This window comes from Glycine max, chromosome 8 (assembly GCF_000004515.6).
Source record: "Glycine max cultivar Williams 82 chromosome 8, Glycine_max_v4.0, whole genome shotgun sequence".
In the NCBI taxonomy this organism is placed as follows: domain Eukaryota; kingdom Viridiplantae; phylum Streptophyta; class Magnoliopsida; order Fabales; family Fabaceae; genus Glycine; species Glycine max.
Genome location: NC_038244.2, coordinates 29,030,143 through 29,048,869, shown reverse-complemented (window position 1 = coordinate 29,048,869; position 18,727 = coordinate 29,030,143). Strand labels below are relative to the sequence as shown.

Genomic DNA, 18,727 nt, shown 5'->3' with positions numbered 1-18,727 from the left:
CAACCATCTCGTTATCTGCTATCTAGCTATAGTGTTTTTGAGGTGGCCTATATGTGTCACTATCTGCTATTGACCACTATTGTTATGCGCTTAAGTTTGAATTTGTTGACCATTACCTATGATGTGATTTGAAATTGGAAGATTTCGGCAATGTGAATGATGAAATTCAATACCTTTTCTAAGGCCCAAATTGGAGGGTGGTATGTATGATGGTGGTGAAAATAAACGGTTGGATGCACTTCGGTTAGCAATGGAATTGGGAGCTGATTATGTTGACGTTCAACTTCAGGTTGTGTTCCCTTTCTCTATATAAATTCCACTGACAACTTTACTATACTGTTAACTCTTGGAATATATGAACCAAAATGTAATATTTACTCAATTTAGACATATCGGGGGAAATTCTCTTCAACTTAACAAATTCTTGGTTAGGTTCTGTTCATATGATAATTCTACTATACTGAATTTGTTTGATTCTAGTACCTTAGTTTTGCCAAATTCTTTGTTTAATATATTATGCGACGTATGAAATATAAATGACTACAGTGTACTTGTAATTGCGTAGTTTGTTATTTGTAATATTATATCCTATTCCTTATGTGATACGCTCTTAGTTTACTAGTTCCATGCATTATGAATGAATCATTTATCTTGATGATGCTGAAGAAAATATGTATCATATAATCCCAAAGATGCCATTTGAGTGTCTTTTCTTGTTTTATGGTTAAATTGAAGTCTTTGCGTGATTCTCATGGAAAATAGCATCTGACATTGAGCGAACTCAACTGCCGATTGAATTGCTGAAAACTTTTTCTATTATATGGATAATTGAAGCCAGATACTGTCTTCGTATTATTTGCTATATGATGTCTGAACTATGAAACTTAATGAAACATTTCCTATTTGCACCATATCTCCAAAGGTAGCGTATGAGTTCTATGACTCTATACGTGGGAAGACATTCAATAAAACCAAGGTCATTGTTTCATCTCACAACTATCAGCTTACTCCTTCAATGGAGGATCTTGGTAACCTTGTAGCAAGAATACAAGCAACGGGAGCAGACATTGTGAAGATTGCAACAACTGCCTTGGACATTACTGATGTGGCACGCATGTTTCAAATAATGGTGCATTCTCAAGTAAGACGCTTATGCCTAGAAATTGAATTTTGAACAAAATTTTAACTCCACATACACTTTTTCTTTAATTCTATATAAGCTATTGACCTTATACATTAGTGACTTTAATTAGCGTATGGTAAGATGAAATTGGTGGGAAGTTCAATTGAGGAAGAGACGTCAAATATGCTATCAAGATGACTATCTTCAGAAATAAGGACCTCTTCTCTCACACAATGACACTTTTTGTTTAACAACACTACTCAATGATGATCCTAACTACCTTTCCGAGGATCTATTTATCCTTCTTTTAACTTCCCTAACTGCCTCTAACAGTATTAACTGATCTAGCTAACAGCATTCTGTTAGACCCTTATTGAGTTTTATTCCTCCTCCTATACACTAATAAAGGTTTAGGTTCAGTTTGAGACTGACATTGACCTTCTTTCCTAACAGTGTCCATCTCTAAATAGAATGAAATTGTATTGAACGGCATTGGTGAGAGTGTTGGGAGCTTCAATTCTCAATTGCCTCCCAATAGTGTTTGAGAAAAGCCATCCAAGTGGCTTTTCTGTTGTATTTCCAGACCATATTAGTTATAATGTAGTATAGATGATGGTTTGAAACTGAACGATTGACGGGCTTTTTTTAAAGTTATCAAAATTCTGAGATGGCGGATAGTTTGAGGAAAAACTCAAGTGACACTAACGAATTATGGCCGTACACCAGAGCTAAAAATACAAATGAGGAGTACTATAGAACAATGTTGTGTAAAAATGCTTAATCCTTCAACTAAATCATCCGAATAAATTTGATGAAATATTTGCCTTCACCATTGAAAACCATGTATTGATGGTAGTAGAAACTAGAAACAATTTGTAAAGCACTTTGCCTTTGCATAAAATTATCTTATACATTTGGACTGTATGAATGTCTCGGATGTTAATGCTTAAAAATTTATGTTAGTTTCAAGTGACATGCTCCTTTGAGAAATAGCATCGGGTTCTAATTATATTTTGACTAGTAACACTGAAATTTATGATTATGCTGAGGCTTTCTATATGATAACTAATTTTAGCGTAACTATTGTTCTAATTTTCAGGTTCCATTTATTGGACTTGTGTGTGGATGATAGGGGGTTGATTTCTCATATACTTTGTGCAAAATTTGGTGGATATGTCACTTTTGGTACCCTCGAGTCACGAGTTGTTTCAGCTTCTGGTCAACCTACACTTAAGGACCTATTGTATCTATACAATTTAAGACAACTGTGATAGAAATTGGATAATAATGACTGAATTTTATAGAAACACTCTGCAGGAATTATTCTTTCCAAAACAGAGACAGAATTACAACAATTAGAATCAGAATATTCACTCAAACAAGCCAAGATTTCGAGAGCTTGGTTCTCTCCCTCCCAAGGTCTAAACCACACATCTTTAGGATAACCAGAATATGATTCTATTTTTCCTTCTTATTCTACACATACCCATAACTGCCTAATTAAAATAATTGTTCCTAATAAACTACTCCTAATAATAATAACTATTGTCCTATTAAAACTAACTGTTAACTATTCCTAATAAATTGCTCCTAATAATAGTAATTGTTGTCCTATTAAAACTAACTGCTATTGATAGCACATAACAATTATTCTCCCCCCCCCCCCCCCCTTCTCTTATAAACATTCTTTATAAGAGGTCTAACAATACTCCCCCCCAAAAGAGTCACCTTGTCCTCAAGGTGAAATGAGGGAAACTGTTCCTTGATGACTTCTACAGATTCCCAAGTGGCTTCAAAATTCGGAAGATCTTCCCATTGAATGAGAACTTCAACAGTACCATTAGGATTGTTACGGACAGCTTTGACTTCAGCTGGAAAAACTCAAAGCTCCAAATCTTCAGATAACATCAGAGGGAGTGGTTGAGGATTAGCTATGGCAGCCACTGCTTTCTTCATAAGAGAGGCATGAAAAATAGAATGTATTTTGCTTGCAGGTGGTAAATCCAATTCAAAAGCAACCAGGCCGATTTTCTTTTTGATTTGGTACGGACCATAAAACCTTGGGCTCAACTTCTCATTTCTCTTTTTAGCAAGAGATTTCAGCCTATAGGGTTGGTGTTTTAGATAGACCCAGTCACCCACAAAAAGGGTAACAGCACGCCTAGATCGGTCAGCATACGCTTTCATTTGCACTTGAGCTTTTGTCAGATTATCCTTCAAGTCATGTAGAATTTGGTCCCTCTCTTGAGTCAATTGATTCACGTCTTCAACGGCAGAGGAAATAGTGGTCCCTCTAAGTAGATGAGGAGGATCTCTACCATAAAGAGCCTTGAATGGGGTCAATTTCAAGGAGCTATTGTAATTGGTGTTGAACCAAAATTCGGCCCAACCTAACCATGTAGTCCATTGCTTGGGTTTAGTCCCGGTGAGACACCTCAAGTAGGTTTCCAAACATCTGTTGACAATCTCCGTTTGGCCATCAGTCTGAGGATGATAGGCTGAATTGAAGTTCAATTTTGTACCTGCCATTTTAAACAACTCAGACCAGAAATTACTCAAAAAGATCTTATCCCTATCAGACACAATGGTTGAAGGAAACCCATGTAGTTTAACCACTTCTTTAATGAAACTTTCAACTACATCTTTTGCAGTGAATGAGTGACTCAAAGGAATGAAGTGAGCATATTTAGTCAAACGATCCACCACCACCAATATCACATTCTTACCCCGAGCCTTAGGCAAACCTTCTATGAAATCCATGGAAATTTCAGCCCAAACTTGAGTAGGTATGGGTAGTGGTTGCAATAATCTAGCAGGAGACAAAGTTTGATACTTGCTTATTTGGCAAACTTCACAAGTAGCAACATATTGCTGAATATCCTTCCTCATCCCCTCCCAATATATAATGGCTGAAATTCTTTTGTAGGTCCTAAAAAACCCAGAATGCCCTCCTATGGCTGAATTGTGGAATTCTTCCAACAACATAGGAATTTTTTAGGATCCTCGATTTATAAGAGGTCTAACAAACTGACACCTGATACAAAAGTATTTGGGATTATTGGAAAGCCTGTCAGTCATAGTAAATCACCCATCTTATTCAATGAAGTCTTCAAGTCAATTGGTTTGAATGGTGTTTATGTATTTTTATTGGTGGATGACCTTGCCAATTTTCTCAGGGCTTACTCTTCTACAGAGTTTGTGGGATTCGGGTTCGACCTCCTTATAAAGATTTTTTGAATTTGTGTAATCTAATGTTAGATGCCTTTTTCTTGTCTTCTATGGTCACATTATGGTAACATGTTCTAGATTCTTTTTTACATTATGTGTGTGTGTGTGTTATTAGTGTTATTTATTTGGTTGAAGCATATACATATAGTTGTAGTTGTTGCAAATCTTGGTGTCTATGACCTAGGGGTGGTATACAATAAGAAAAGTATAGTTGTGAAGTTCTTTCTTTATATTATGTAATGCATCAACCTTTGCTTAAATGCTATTAGTATAGGAGCATAATCACTCTTTTTCTGTTTTTTAACTATTGATAGTTATGTTAACTGAATTAGTGACTCAACTAACCTTAGGTTAGTTGTAACAACCTTTAGCTCTAGTATAAATACTAGAGATGTAACTACTTTCAGTTGAGTTGGTTTATATTGAAAACTCCATTTCTGAATCTGAAGCTTCTCTCTCTCTTTCATTTTTGAAATCCTTTTATGGTATCATAGAGCTTGTTTGATCCTGGTAACAATGGCTTCCGCAAACAATCTTCAACCTGATTTCTCGATTTTGGTGGCTACTGTATCTGAATATTTACTACAAATTTAGAGTCTTGCTGATTCTCTTGACTCAATTGGTGTGTCGATTTCTTTGGATGAACATCTTGATGTAATTCTTGAGGGATTACTGTTAGGAACCAAGAATTTAAATGAGGAAGAAAATAAAAGATTTTATTGACTAGTAAGAAAATAACAAAAAATAGGAGAGAAAACTCTCCTCCAAGGATTTCCCCTTCACAAAGGATTTCTCCTTTCACAAAGAGCTAATACTCAATCTACAAATAATAAGATCCCCCTCTCTCCTATCCTTCTTTCTCTATTTATATCTAATAAACCCCTCTAACTAACTAACTAACTAACTCATTAGTATTCTAACTATATTAACTAACTCTTCCTTCTCCTTATATCCTAACAATACACCCCTCCTAAAAATCAACCTTGTCCTCAAGGTTGGAATCTGACAACTGGAATTGCACACGGAAACTTCCTAAAGTTTTGTCTAATTGTTGGAAGACAGCTGCCTCGTTGTAGCTTAACTAGGAATGACCCACTACCCCTGCATGCAAACAGAGGTCCAGTGGCTTCGATGGTGGGAGGGACAAAGGTGGACTCCATATAACTTCAATCAGCTTGACTGACTCAATACATTCCTTCTGCCTTAGCACCATGGCTAAGCTATCAGCCATAGATGCAACAAAATTTAATGCTAAAGGCTTACCCAACAAGTTGACATTCCAAGATTCCAACACCATTGTTGTTCCAACCACCTTCATGAATGATTTTTGTTTCTCCATAACAATCTTTTTATGGAAATCTAAATTTTGAAAACAATGTGGCTTGGTTGAATCACCAACTTTGACTTCCTTCTTGATCAAATTTGTAATTGTGTTATCAATAAAATCATCTTCGCAGCCCTTATTTGTCACTCCATTTTCCTTGTGCTTCTCCTTCTTTATCGATGGATCAACTTCTTCCTCCATAACCTTTTCAATCTTGTTTTCTCTTGCTAACTTTGCTTCATCATTTTTGGTTTCTTCTCCACCACAAAGGGTGTGGTTATTGATTACTGAACCTTCTTTACTTCTGTTTTCTAATTTCAAGAACTGCAATGGGTCACTGTCACACTCAAAACTGCTACCCTTCAAATCAGTTCCCCCTTGTATACTTCTATCAAAGCTGGGTAGTTCCACCTTTCTTGCCCAAGAACTAGCCTTTGCTTCACTGAATTTTGACCCACTTCCCTCCATGTTATTTTTGTCTTGTTGAGAAGCATGGGAATCAACTTCTTCATTCAATATCTTGTGCAACATGTGTTTCCGCTCTGAAATGTTGGTCCTCCCTTTCAAGAGCTCTATGGAAGTCTCCCATTTTTTTATGTGGTTTTTTTGTCTCAGTTGGTTTTTCTTGCTTCAAGATACTCAATCTTTCAAAGATGTGGTTACCATGGCGATCTCCGAATCTTTTGATCAAAGCTATAAATAGTTCCGATTCTGTAAATAGTACTCAGAATAATACTATTGTTTACTCAAGTTCTAGTTCTATTTCTGTAAATAGTACTCAGAATAATACTTCTGTTAGCAATTCTACGGCTTGTAAACCTTTTTTTGCTGCCCCTTGGCATGCTAGGCTAGGACACCCTAGTATTGATGTCATGAGACATGTATTCCAAATATGTAAAATTCCAACAATCAATAAAAATATCTCAGATTTCTGTTCACATTGTTGTCTTAGCAAGTCACCTAGACTGCCTTCTTCTCCCTCCTTATCTGTCTATTCTGGTCCTTTTGAACTTGTTTTCACATACCTGTGGGGCCCTACACCTTTTTTATCTAGTACTGGTTACAAGTATTATGTTTCTTTTGTTGATGCTAATACCAGATTTACATGGATTTATCTACTGAAAAACTAGTCGGAACTCTGGATGTGTTTAAACAGTTTAAGGCTATGGTGAATACTCAGTTTAACTTTCCTATTAAAGTTGAGCAATCTGACTTAGGTGGGGAATTCAGACCCTTTACTAAGTTTCTAAGTGATTTGGGCATTCAACACAGGTTAATATGCCCTCATACCCATCACCATAATGGGGTCATAGAAAGAAATCACAGAGTTGATATGGGGTTGACACTGTTATTTCAGGTTGCTATGCCTCTTCATTATTGGGATCAGGCCTTTCTAACTGCAATCTACTTGATCAACAAACTTCCATCTACGTCCATCCAAAATGAGGTTCCTTTTCAAAAAATGTTTCACAAAACACCAAATTATTCTTTTCTCAGAATATTTGGGTGTGCTTGTTTCCATCTTCTAAGACCCTACAACAACCATAAACTTCAATACAGATCACAAGAATATGTTTTCTTGGGCTACTCTTACACAAAGGTTACAAATGTCTAGCATCTGTTGCAAAATTTACATCTAAAATGATGCACTGTTTAATGAGTCAAAATTTCCCTATCCTACCCTATTTTCTTCAAAGCATAAACCTATTATTGCTAACCAATCAAATCCAACTCCTCTCAAAGTTTTACCAACTATCCCTGCTTATGTTGTTCCTCAACCTTCACCCATATCCACTGCTTCTATACAACAACAACAATCTTCTTATCATCCCACACCTGATCCTGGCCTTTCTTCTCCTACCACAACTGCTTCTGTTTCACAGCTGCGGTCCCCTACACCTACACCTCCCTCTGATCTTGTTATCCCCACTTCTCAAACCTTACCACTTGGCCCTCCCTCCCTAATTCCTGAACCTTTACAACCTGCTGCCCCACCTCAACCCTCCTTATCTAGACCAAAAAATGCCCATCCCATGTGTACAGGGGCTAAGTCTGGAATAGTAAAACCCAGACTTAACCCCACACTGCTGTTAACTCATGCTGAACTCAAATTTGTTAAAATTGCCACCTCAAATCCTACATAGTTTGTAGCCATGCAGTTTGAATATGATGCTTTAATTAGAAATGGAACTTGGACTTTGGTTGAGCTTCCCTCTCACAAGATAGCTATTAGATGTAAGTGGGTCTTTCAATTAAAATAGAATCCAGATGGTTCTATCAACAAATACAAGGCACGCTTGGTTGCCAAGGGTTTTCATAAGAGACTTGGTCATGATTATAATGAAACCTTTTCCCCTATGATAAAACCTGTCACTGTAAGGATATTCTTACTCTTGCTATCTCCAAAAAATGGCCCCTTCAACAACTGGATGTCATCTTGAATGGTGTGCTAGAAGAGGAAGTGTACATGCAACAACCCTCTGGTTTCAAAAATTCTAACAAACAGTTGGTTTGTAGACTGAATAAGGCAATCTATGGGCTTAAGCAAGCACCCAGAGCATGGTATGCTAAACTTAAACACACTTTTCTGCAGTTTCAGTTTGTTCCCGACAAGTGTGATCCATCCCTATCTATCTATTCTAAGGCAGGTTCTTTGGTTTACATCCTCATCTATGTGGATGATATTATAATCACGGGGAATGACTAAACTCATTAGAACACTGGTTTCTCTAATAAACAGTATTTTTTCTTTAAAAGTTGTTGGGGATTTGGATTACTTCCTAGGGATTGAAGTTACTCATCATGCTGATGGCTCTCTTACTCTTACTCAATCCAAGTATCTCAGGGATCTACTAGCTAAAACAAATATAGATGAAGCTAATCCCATTGCACCTCCTATGGTTGGAGGGTGCAAACTATCCAAGTCAAGTTCAGAAAGGCTCTCAAATCCTACTCTTTATATATCAATGGTTGGAGCACTTCAGTATGCCACTATCACAAGACCAGAAATCAATTTTTCTATAAATGAAGTATGCCAGTTTATGTTCAATCCTTTAGAGAAGCATTGCCAGGTTGTCAAGAGGATTTTGCGACATTTGAATGGTTCCATTACCCTGGATTAAGGCTACAGGCTTCTAAATCATCCAGTTTTTCTATTCAAGCATACTGTGATGCTGACTGGGCTTCAGACCCAGATGACAGAAGGTCAACCTCAGGAGCATTTGTAACACCCTGATATATATATCTATATATTATTAGTAATTATGTTTGATGTTTGATTATTTGTTGCGTTATTTTCATCCATGATTATTTTTAAGGAGGTTAATTAAGTTAAAAGAGGGGTGTGGATAGATAAGGATCTAGCTTCTCAAAGAAGCCTCTTGAGAAAGCTTCTCAAAGAAGCCACGAGGAAGCTTCTGGAGGAAGGCTCTTAATGAAGTTTCTAGAGAAAGCTACATGAAGCTGCCTCGGTAAAAACGCTACCCAACCTTCGTTAACCGTTTGATCTTCTCGAAATTTGGTCTTCAACTTCACAAGACACATTTCCATGATCTGACTATTGGGATCTTTGAGAAGATGTCTGGAATGTGCTAGAAACCTCTTAATGAAGCTTATGGAGGAAGCCTCTTAATGAAGCTTCTAGAGAAAACTACATGTAGCTGCCTCGGTAAAAATGCTGCCCAGCCTTCGTTAACCATTGGATCTTCTCAAAAGTTGGTTTGCAACTTCACAAGACACTTTTCCATTATCTGACCGTTGGGATCTTTGAGAAGATGTCTGGAATGTGCTAGAAACCTCTTAATGAAGCTTCTAGAGAAAACTACATGCAGCTTCCTCGGTAAAAACGCTGCCCAGCCTTCGTTAACCGTTGGATCTTCTCGAAAGTTGGTTTGAGACTTCACAAGACACGTTTCCATGATCGGACCGTTGGGATCTTTGAGAAAATGTCTGTAATGTGCTAGAAGCTTCCGTTCTCGAGAGCATTTCTTATTTAAGCACTTCAGCCTTTGCTTTCGTGTAGCTTAGGAAAAACGTCATTTCTTCTTCTTTCTTTCTTCCAAAGCCATTTCTAAAGTTCCAAGAACTTTCTTCATCACCCACAGCCACCATTAGCCACCACAAACCATCATTGTTCTCCATTGAAAACCCACACCGAGTGGAACCCTTCAACCGAAGCGGAATCTTCCAACTTGGCTTGCAGTTTCGGTAGAGAACAAAAACCCTAATCTGACCTTTCATTTTCTTTCGAGGTAACCATGGTTCTATGCTTGTTTCTTGTTAGTTTCATCTTATCTTTGCATCTTTTCTGCCTTTGGAATCGCCATTGCATGTCTTATGCTTCCTTTGAAAAACCTTAGAGAAAGAGACTTTGTAAACGTTATCCTTTCATGAAATGCATGTTATTTTCGTAACCTACACTGAACCCCAGTCACATTGGCGTGGTCGGAACTTTCAAATGACGTTCCTTTGTAAAACCCGAAATGCTCTCAGCTCTTTCATGTAGTGATGTGGGTGTTTGACCCAGAGCACTGTTACTAGCTTTGTTTTCTGAAATCCATACTAAGTCTCCTTCGTTTTGGCACGGTAGAGGCTTGTGTGGAATCGACAAGCAAGGACAAAAAGGAATCTTCAAGTGACGCGAAGAGGAATCCGCGGGGTAGCACACGATAGGTAAGGGGAGTTTATTATAAAATTTACCGTTTTAACACCATAGTTAGGATCAGGGAACCTAGCTATGAGGATATCTGCCTGTCCCTGTTGCATGCTGATTTTTCTTCAAAGAAAATTACATTTTAACTAATGCAGTATATGTATTATGATGAATGATATTGTTTTGGTTGTTTGAAATGTGTTGTTTGAAGACCGTGCGTGTGGAAATGATATTGTTGTGTTTGTTTGAATTGTTGCTGATGTTGCTATTGAGGATTTTAATTGATATGTGATGATAATGATAATTATGATGATATTGATTTGAGATGACGTTGTTAATAAAGACCATGTCAACATGAATTATTATTATTGATGAATATGTGAATATGAAATGAGGTTGTTGATAACGTCATTGAGATGAGATGAGATGATATTTATGTTGTGAATGACATGGAAATACGATTTGTTGATTGATGTTGGAAATGCATTGGCATGTGCATGATGTGTATGTTCGTGGGGGCACTGTGCACTGACCTTTCAGGGTCTTTGGCACTAGCTTTTGGCCACGTTCATACGTTGGATGTTGTGTATGATCGTGGGGGGCATTGTGCACTGACCTTCCAGGGTCTTTGGCACTAGCTTTTGGCCACGATCATACATCGTATGAAGTGTATGTCATGGGGGGTAGAGTGCACTGACCTTGTCGGATGGCCCAGACGCGGGTAACTAGCGTGGTTAGAGAATCTAAGCATTTCTGAGGGGATGCTTAAGCGCTTTAATTGGTCCATGGTCTTTAGCACTTACTTTTGGCCGTGATCATAGCTCATACGACACAGGAAATAGAGTAATTGTGGCCAAGTGTACTTTGTACTAGGGGGCTTGTCACCTGGTAGGGAACACCTTTGGGCTCCCAGGCTGATCACCTATGGGTGGGGGGCTGTTACGTGCACAACCGGGTGGTCTCGACAAACTCAGCACAGTTCCCTAAGTGAGAGTGTCGTGTGGACACGCTTAGGCTATTTCCTGAGATATGGTTGTTGTTGGTACGTACCACATTGCATCTGAGTGTTGAGTTAGGTGCATGCATCATTATGTGCAGTCTTGATTGGGTCCATGGATGGATGATAAGTAATTGTTGGATGTGAATGATGAATATTTGTTGGATATGAGTGTTGAATAATGATTGTTGTGTATGCTTATCATGTTTGCCTATGTTCCTTGCTAATTGTGGTTATTTGGAATTGGTATTGGTTCTTTTATAATAAACTCACCCTTGCAATTTTTGTATCGTGTGGTTGATACCTGTGATGATCACGAACCTTGTTCGTGGGAGCAGAATGACAGTGGCAGGGTGTAGGGAGTAAGATTCTGGTGAGGAGCCGCCGAGCCGACGTGATGAAGTTGGCATTATTTTGGGAGAGAGTTGTGTTTTGTAATCAACTCCTCCGTAGTTGGTTTTTAAGTTTTATTTTGTTGAGTTAAAGATGTAAAACTGGGATTTTAATTATATATGTGAACATATTTAATTTTCATTATGTGTATGACGTGTACCGAATTATTGTTTCTATGTAATTATGCATATTCACTTAAGTAATGGCGTGTTGTTGGATGAATTTATGTTGTGACAAAATCACTTCTATTTTCATAATCAAAAATTAAGGAAGTTCTTTTTATAAAAAAAAATTGAAATCATTGAATATTAGAGTGTGGATACCGTAGCGACGAGGCGGGTCGTTACAGCATCTATTTTCTCAAGACCAAATCTAGTGTCCTAGTGGTCTAAGAAGCAGAAGGTTGTGGCTAGATCAAGTACCGAGGCAGAGTATAGAAGCCTGGATCTTTCCTCTGCTAAAGTAACTTGGATTCAGACTTTGTTGTCTGAATTATATGTGAGACACTCTACTCTAGTGGTGTTATGTGATAATATGAGCACAGTTTCCTTTGCTCACAATCTCCTGTTCTGCACTCCAGAACCAAGCATATGAAACTGGACTAATTTTTTGTTCAAGCAAAAAGTCATGGAGAAAAAGCCTTCAAGTTATTCATGTTCCTGCCATTGATCAATATGCAGATATTCTCACCAAATCTCTCTCCCCTTCCAACTTCACTATCTTTAGGGACAAGCTCAGAGTTGTTGACAAACATTTTATCAACCTCTCATGAGCTTGTCAAGGGGCATTAGAGTATAGGAACAAAATTACTCCTTTTCTTTTTAACATTGATAGTTATGTTAACTGAGTTAGTTACTCAACCTACCTTAGGTTAGTTGACAGTTACTATAGTTAGTTGTAACAACCTTTAGTTCTAGAATAAATACTAGAGATGTAACTACTTTCAGTTGAGTTGGTTAATACTGTAAACTCCATTTCTGAATCTTAAGCTTTTCTCTCTCTTTCATTTTTGAAATCCTTTTAAATGCTAAAGTAACCCTATATATGCTTCCTATTTTTTTTCCACTTCTATGAATATCTTCTATTGTTGAACTCAATTATCCATTTAAATTCTTTCTCTCTTTTTCCTTCTTCTTATCTCTTTTTTTGTTGTTCAGATCTCCAATATATCATTCTATTTCGTCCATTCTTTTGTGTTGGATAGTTAAACCTCTAAGAGAACTACTTGAATTTGATCTTTAGTATTTGTATTTCAGTGTTACCATTCCTCACAAGGAGGCAGCAATTAAGTGTTGTGATGAGGTTGATCCAGTGGCTAAGGTAATTGATTTACTTTGCATTACAATGTGCGGTGGACAATCTTCGATTGATAATTGGAAATGATTTGATTCCATTTTTTTTTTCTAAATTCTTCAAATTGGTTATGAGCAGTCAATAGGAGCTGTGAATTGCATTGTAAGAAGACCAACTGACGGGAAATTGATTGGGTATAACACAGATTATGTTGGTGCTGTTACTGCAATTGAGGATGGGTTACGAGGTAGTTGTCATGTTTGGTAGATAAGTAATTTTGCTATCAATCTTGTCGGTAGCTGTTATTCTGAAGATGTTGTGTATTTCAATTATTTCTTGGCAGGTAAGCATAATGGTAGTAGCACAACTATTTCGCCATTAGCCAGTAAGTTGTTTGTTGTTATTGGGGCTGATGTTGCTGGGAAGGCACTTGCCTATGGTGCAAAAGCAAAAGGAGCAAGGGTTGTGATTGCAAACCGTACCTTTGGTAAGCTTCATGATTTTTTTTTCTTTCATAAAGTTAAAAATTTAAAAACTTGTTGAATTGTTATGTAGGAGATAACTGATAATGTGATCAAATCTTACTATTGGTGTTAAGGATGAGAAATGTCTTCATCAGACATTTTTGGTTCATAAGAGAAAAATCATTTTAGTAAAAAGTTATATTATTTTGGCCTTTTGGGTACAATTATAGTGGTTTGAAGCATCTCAATTGTTTGTTTTGGGTTTTATTTCTTCTGATATCTTGATCACAAGTTTAAGAAATCTTGCGCTTTGTTAATGGTAATGCCTACACTGTTTCACTTTTAATCTTTTGTTTACCCTTTTATGTATTACTGTACTTTTTCCTTTTAACATTCCTTTCATAAATAGTAATGTCTTTGTCTAGCTACTATATTTTGTATTTCACTCAAGCTAGTAGATTTGTTTGTTCAGTTCATTATGTCTCTCATGGATTCAATATTTTTATGCAAGTTTTTGATAATAGCATGCGTGTCTGTGTTTGGGAGTAAGATAATCAATTAGTTGCTTGAATATAATTGAGACAATGATTTCCCAAAAAATCTTCTATCGTTCTAAATTCTCATTTTATACATGGATAACCTTCCAATAAGCATATTTCAGTCATTTGTATAGCTTTTCTAATACAAACTATCATAACTATTATTTCGTGTCTTTTTTTTTAACATATTTGATGGCATATTGTATATTTTTTGTTTATATTATATATAGACCGTGCCAGAGAACTTGCTGATGCAAATTGGAGGAGATGCTTTAGCCCTTTCTGATTTAGATAATTACCATCCGGAGGATGGTATGATTCTTACAAATACAACATCAATTGGAATGCAACCAAAAGTTGATGAGAAGCCTGTTTCTAAGGTTTGCTCCTTTAATATGGATGCGTCATAGTCATACCAATTAGGACCTCGAAATATTGTCGGTGGAAGTTTTGAATTTGATATATTATTGCCAATCATATCTACTTCCATTTGCTAATGAAATTGGATTTCTATTCAGATGAAATATGATAGTTGGTGAATCAAAATGCTTATTTCATTACTTGATCTCACTAAAATTATGTTATATTACCATTGAATAATTCCTACTTCCTTTTTTTATACTCAGCTAATTCCTACTTGATAAAAAGTTGGTAGGGATCAATATGATTAATAATGCCTAAATGCTTCTTAGTCTTGTCTGTGACTTAGCCCTTTTGGTTTGACACATCCATGTGCACTGGGATATTTTTTATTTATTTTATATAGTTGAATTTAACTTGATTAAAAAGCCAAAGACTTTACCAGCAAATATATTCTCCTTGTTCAAAGGCACAAAATCTCATAATATGGAAGTAACTTGAAATCCAGAGAACCAATCATTCGTTTTTGTTTTTTTGCAGCATGCTTTGAAATATTACTCCCTAGTTTTTGATGCTGTCAATACGCCCAAGATTACTAGACTCTTGAAAGAAGCGGAAGAATCTGGAGCCACTATTGTAACAGGATTGGAGATGTTTATGGGGCGGACAATATGAGAATTTCACTGGATTGCGAGGTAAACTGAATGTAAATTTTTTTATGGATTGAGTTACATGTATTTTTTTTTACCCTAGTTCCCCGGTTTTGAAATCTTTTATTTCTTTGATTCTTTTTCTAATTTGCAGCACCAAAGGAGCTCTTCAGAAAAATTATGGAAAACTATTAGAGGTTTGCTAGCCATAAACTCTGTCCAATTAATATTGTTTTTCCTCGTGTTGAAAGTTCCATGATTGCATTAGATCTTAGTAAACTTAATTGTGTCTTTGTTGTTAACATATGAACTAAATAGGCTAGTCGGCTCAAAGGATTGAAATTTATGGGAATATCTCGGAGTCTCAAAGGAGAGCCAAAGGGTCTAATTACAATGGTTGAACTAAAAAATTAATTATAACATTAACCCAAAAAAAATTATGCTAACTGCTGGCTATATTGACCTGTTGCAATATCATTGCATCTGTGCTTTTTTTTTTAAAAAAAATCTAAATTTAATTTCTTTGAAAATGATAATTTTGCATTTCATACCAGGGTTTTAATATAATAGGATGAAAGTAATGATGCAAAATAATTAACCGTCATTTTTTTTTTTTTTTTTTGCAGTGATCGATTAATCGAAGAATCTAAATGTCGAGGTACTTTTTAAAGTGTTTAGGTTGTGAATGGGAAGGGACTTTCTTTAGGGCATGGTGGATTATTGCAAGTATGTCTTATTTATCATAGCTAAGAAGATTTCTTCGCAATCACAATTGATATTAGCAAATGATTTGTATCTCTGTTGAGGTTTCTGTGTTGTAATTGTATCTAACATTTTAAGCGGAATAAACATCATTTTTCAATTATTTTTATTGAAAACAAAAATGAATTTTTATGTCACCTTTCAATCAAGAGTATCTTTTATGTCATTATAATTATAATTATAATATTTTGGGTTTTTTAGTTGGTATATTGCATCACTCATTGTTAGAGTAAGTACACTTTGTTACATCAATTAATTCTGCCAGAGATTGTAAATGCGAGGAAAATTAAAAGATTTTAATAGACAGAATTAAAATTTAGAGAACCAAAATTATACACTCTTAATAGCTGGTGAATTAAAAATACAATCAAGCAAATAGGAAAAAAAATAGATAGGAGAAAGAACATACTTTATCTGGTAAAAAAAAATGGCATTGGACTAGTGGCGAATCTAACATCTTGTGTCCGGACAGTTTATTTTAAAAACAAGTAAAAATTAATAATTATTATATATAAGATGAAATCATAAATATTATAAAAGTTTAATATATCTAATTAAATAAATTATAGATGACGATGCCTTATAGGTCCAGCACTCGTCTCCATCTGGTTAAACATTTGTTAAAGGATATTTGATAGACATTTAATATACTATCCAACAGAATAAAAAAAGAGAGAACATTGTAGGTATGATAAATACAGTTTATCATGTGATAAGAAAAAAGAAAGAGAAATGAGAAGCGTTGATGGGTGTTTATGTAAAATAAAATGTAGTTTGTATAACATTACTCTTTGTTAAACCCTTTGTCAGTGTCTAATGGTTGTAGCTCAGTTGATATTTGATAGAGGATTTAATATACTATCCAACAGAATAAAAAAAGAGAGAACATTGTAGGTATGATAAATACAGTTTATCATGTGATAAGAAAAAAGAAAGAGAAATGAGAAGCGTTGATGGGTGTTTATGTAAAATAAAATGTAGTTTGTATAACATTACTCTTTGTTAAACCCTTTGTCAGTGTCTAATGGTTGTAGCTCAGTTGATAGCACACGATGAAATATTGAGGGAGGACTTGCAGGTGAGAAATTTCAAGTCTCACAAAGTCTCGACTGAAGATTAGTTTCATAACCGATCCCAAAGATCGAAACATAAGACCCTTATTACAATGATACAAACAAAAAAACCTTTGTCAGTATATTTATACAATAAAGTAATTTGAATGGTCGGAAGTTACTTTTTAGTTGGGATTTGAGCATTTACTATTTAGGAATCTCGTCTTGTGTTTGGATGAAGAATTCAAAGTTTAAGAGAAATTGAAATGTCTAGAATTTGAATTGTTTTAGTTTTAATTTGTTTTACTTTTCAAATGCTTTGTTTTGATAAATCAATTCAATTTTTTTAAAATTTAAATTCTTTTGAATAGGACAATTCAATTTCCTCCATATGTAAAATTTCATTTTTATATTTTAAATAGATGAAATTTCAATATTAAATTTTATAGAAAATAAACACTATCTAATTTTCAAATATTTAATTATTTTTTTCCAAAATAGTTAATGATTTAAAAATACAAAACATTGATAAATTTTGATGGATTTTTTCATTGACCACAACTAGTGATGATTTTAGGCCACCATCAACCAGAGCAATTTTTCAACTGACATCGATTAAGAATTTTTCTACAGACATTGACCAGAGCTATTTTTTAGCCAACATCGACTAGGATTTTTCGATCGACATTGGCCAACATCGACTAGGATTTTTTTGGTCGACGTTGGCTAGGAGTTTTTTGGCTGGCATCGATTAGGGTTTTTTTACTGATATCCTCAAAAGCTATTTTTAGCCAACGTCGACCGAGTTTTTTTTTTGTCGAAAAACCCTAATTGAAATCAACCAAAAAATCCTAGTCAATGTTGGCCTAAAAGTCTTAATTAACGCTGACTAAAAAGTAGAATTGGTTGATGTCGACCAAAAGAAAAACTAGACGATGTTGACTAAGAAGTAGCTCTATTTGATGTCGACCAAAAAAACCCTAGTTGATGCGGCTAAAAAATAGTCTTGTCCAATGCCCAATAAATCCTAGTTGACATTGACTAAAAAATAGTTATGGTCAATGTTGGTCTAAAAAACCCTAACCAAAGTCAGCTAAAAAATAGCCCTGATTGATGTCGGTCGAAAAAATCATAGCCGACATCGATAAAAAACTAGGTCTGGCAGATGTCAGTCAAAAAAACCCTAGCTGGCCTACAAGAGGTTGTTAGAACCTCTTAAAGAGAAGTAGTATAATTATTTGAATTAAAGATAATAATAATGAAAAAATAAAGAAAATTGGTGGTTGGTTGTATTTTAATAATAATAATAATAAGTAAAGATAAAAGATAAAGAAATATTGATTAAACAAATTTTAAAGAAGGATATGTAGTTCTTTTTCCTAGAATGATACATATAAACAATCTCTCTTGGTACTAGTGATTGTTCAGGATTGAGAAGAAGGAAAAAAAGTAAGAAAATTTTGTTGAGGCAATTGATAGAGAAGAAGAAAAATAACGATGTGTTTTTGTATTCTTAAATGATGTGTTTTTGTATTCTTAAATGAGATGAGTAAAACAAAATTTTTCAAAAATTCCATGTTATGATTCTTAAATGATGTGTTTTTGTATTCTTGATATAAATTTGACTTTCCAATACATTTCATCGAGATTTCAATTGATTGTGCTTATTTCTTTTTTTTTCACGTGATCATTTCCTAGAAGAAGAAAAAATAACTTCATCAGAATTCTGGTGTTTGTTCAATGGCTTTAGTTTCTTTAGAATTGGTATGAAGGATTTACTATGCAGATGTTCTTTTTCCTTTGAACATGTGTCATTGCATGCACCATATATGTCTAGCCGCTTTTGATCCATAATGTATTATATTATAATATATTCATACGTTAAATTACT

The 18,727-nt window shown here is 35.3% G+C and overlaps 1 pseudogene; it reads left to right on the top strand.

Annotated features, from left to right (window-relative positions):
• Nucleotides 1-169: 169 nt before the first annotated feature.
• On the top strand, nt 170-15,888 carry LOC100814707 (bifunctional 3-dehydroquinate dehydratase/shikimate dehydrogenase, chloroplastic-like; annotated as a pseudogene).
• Nucleotides 15,889-18,727: the final 2,839 nt, after the last annotated feature.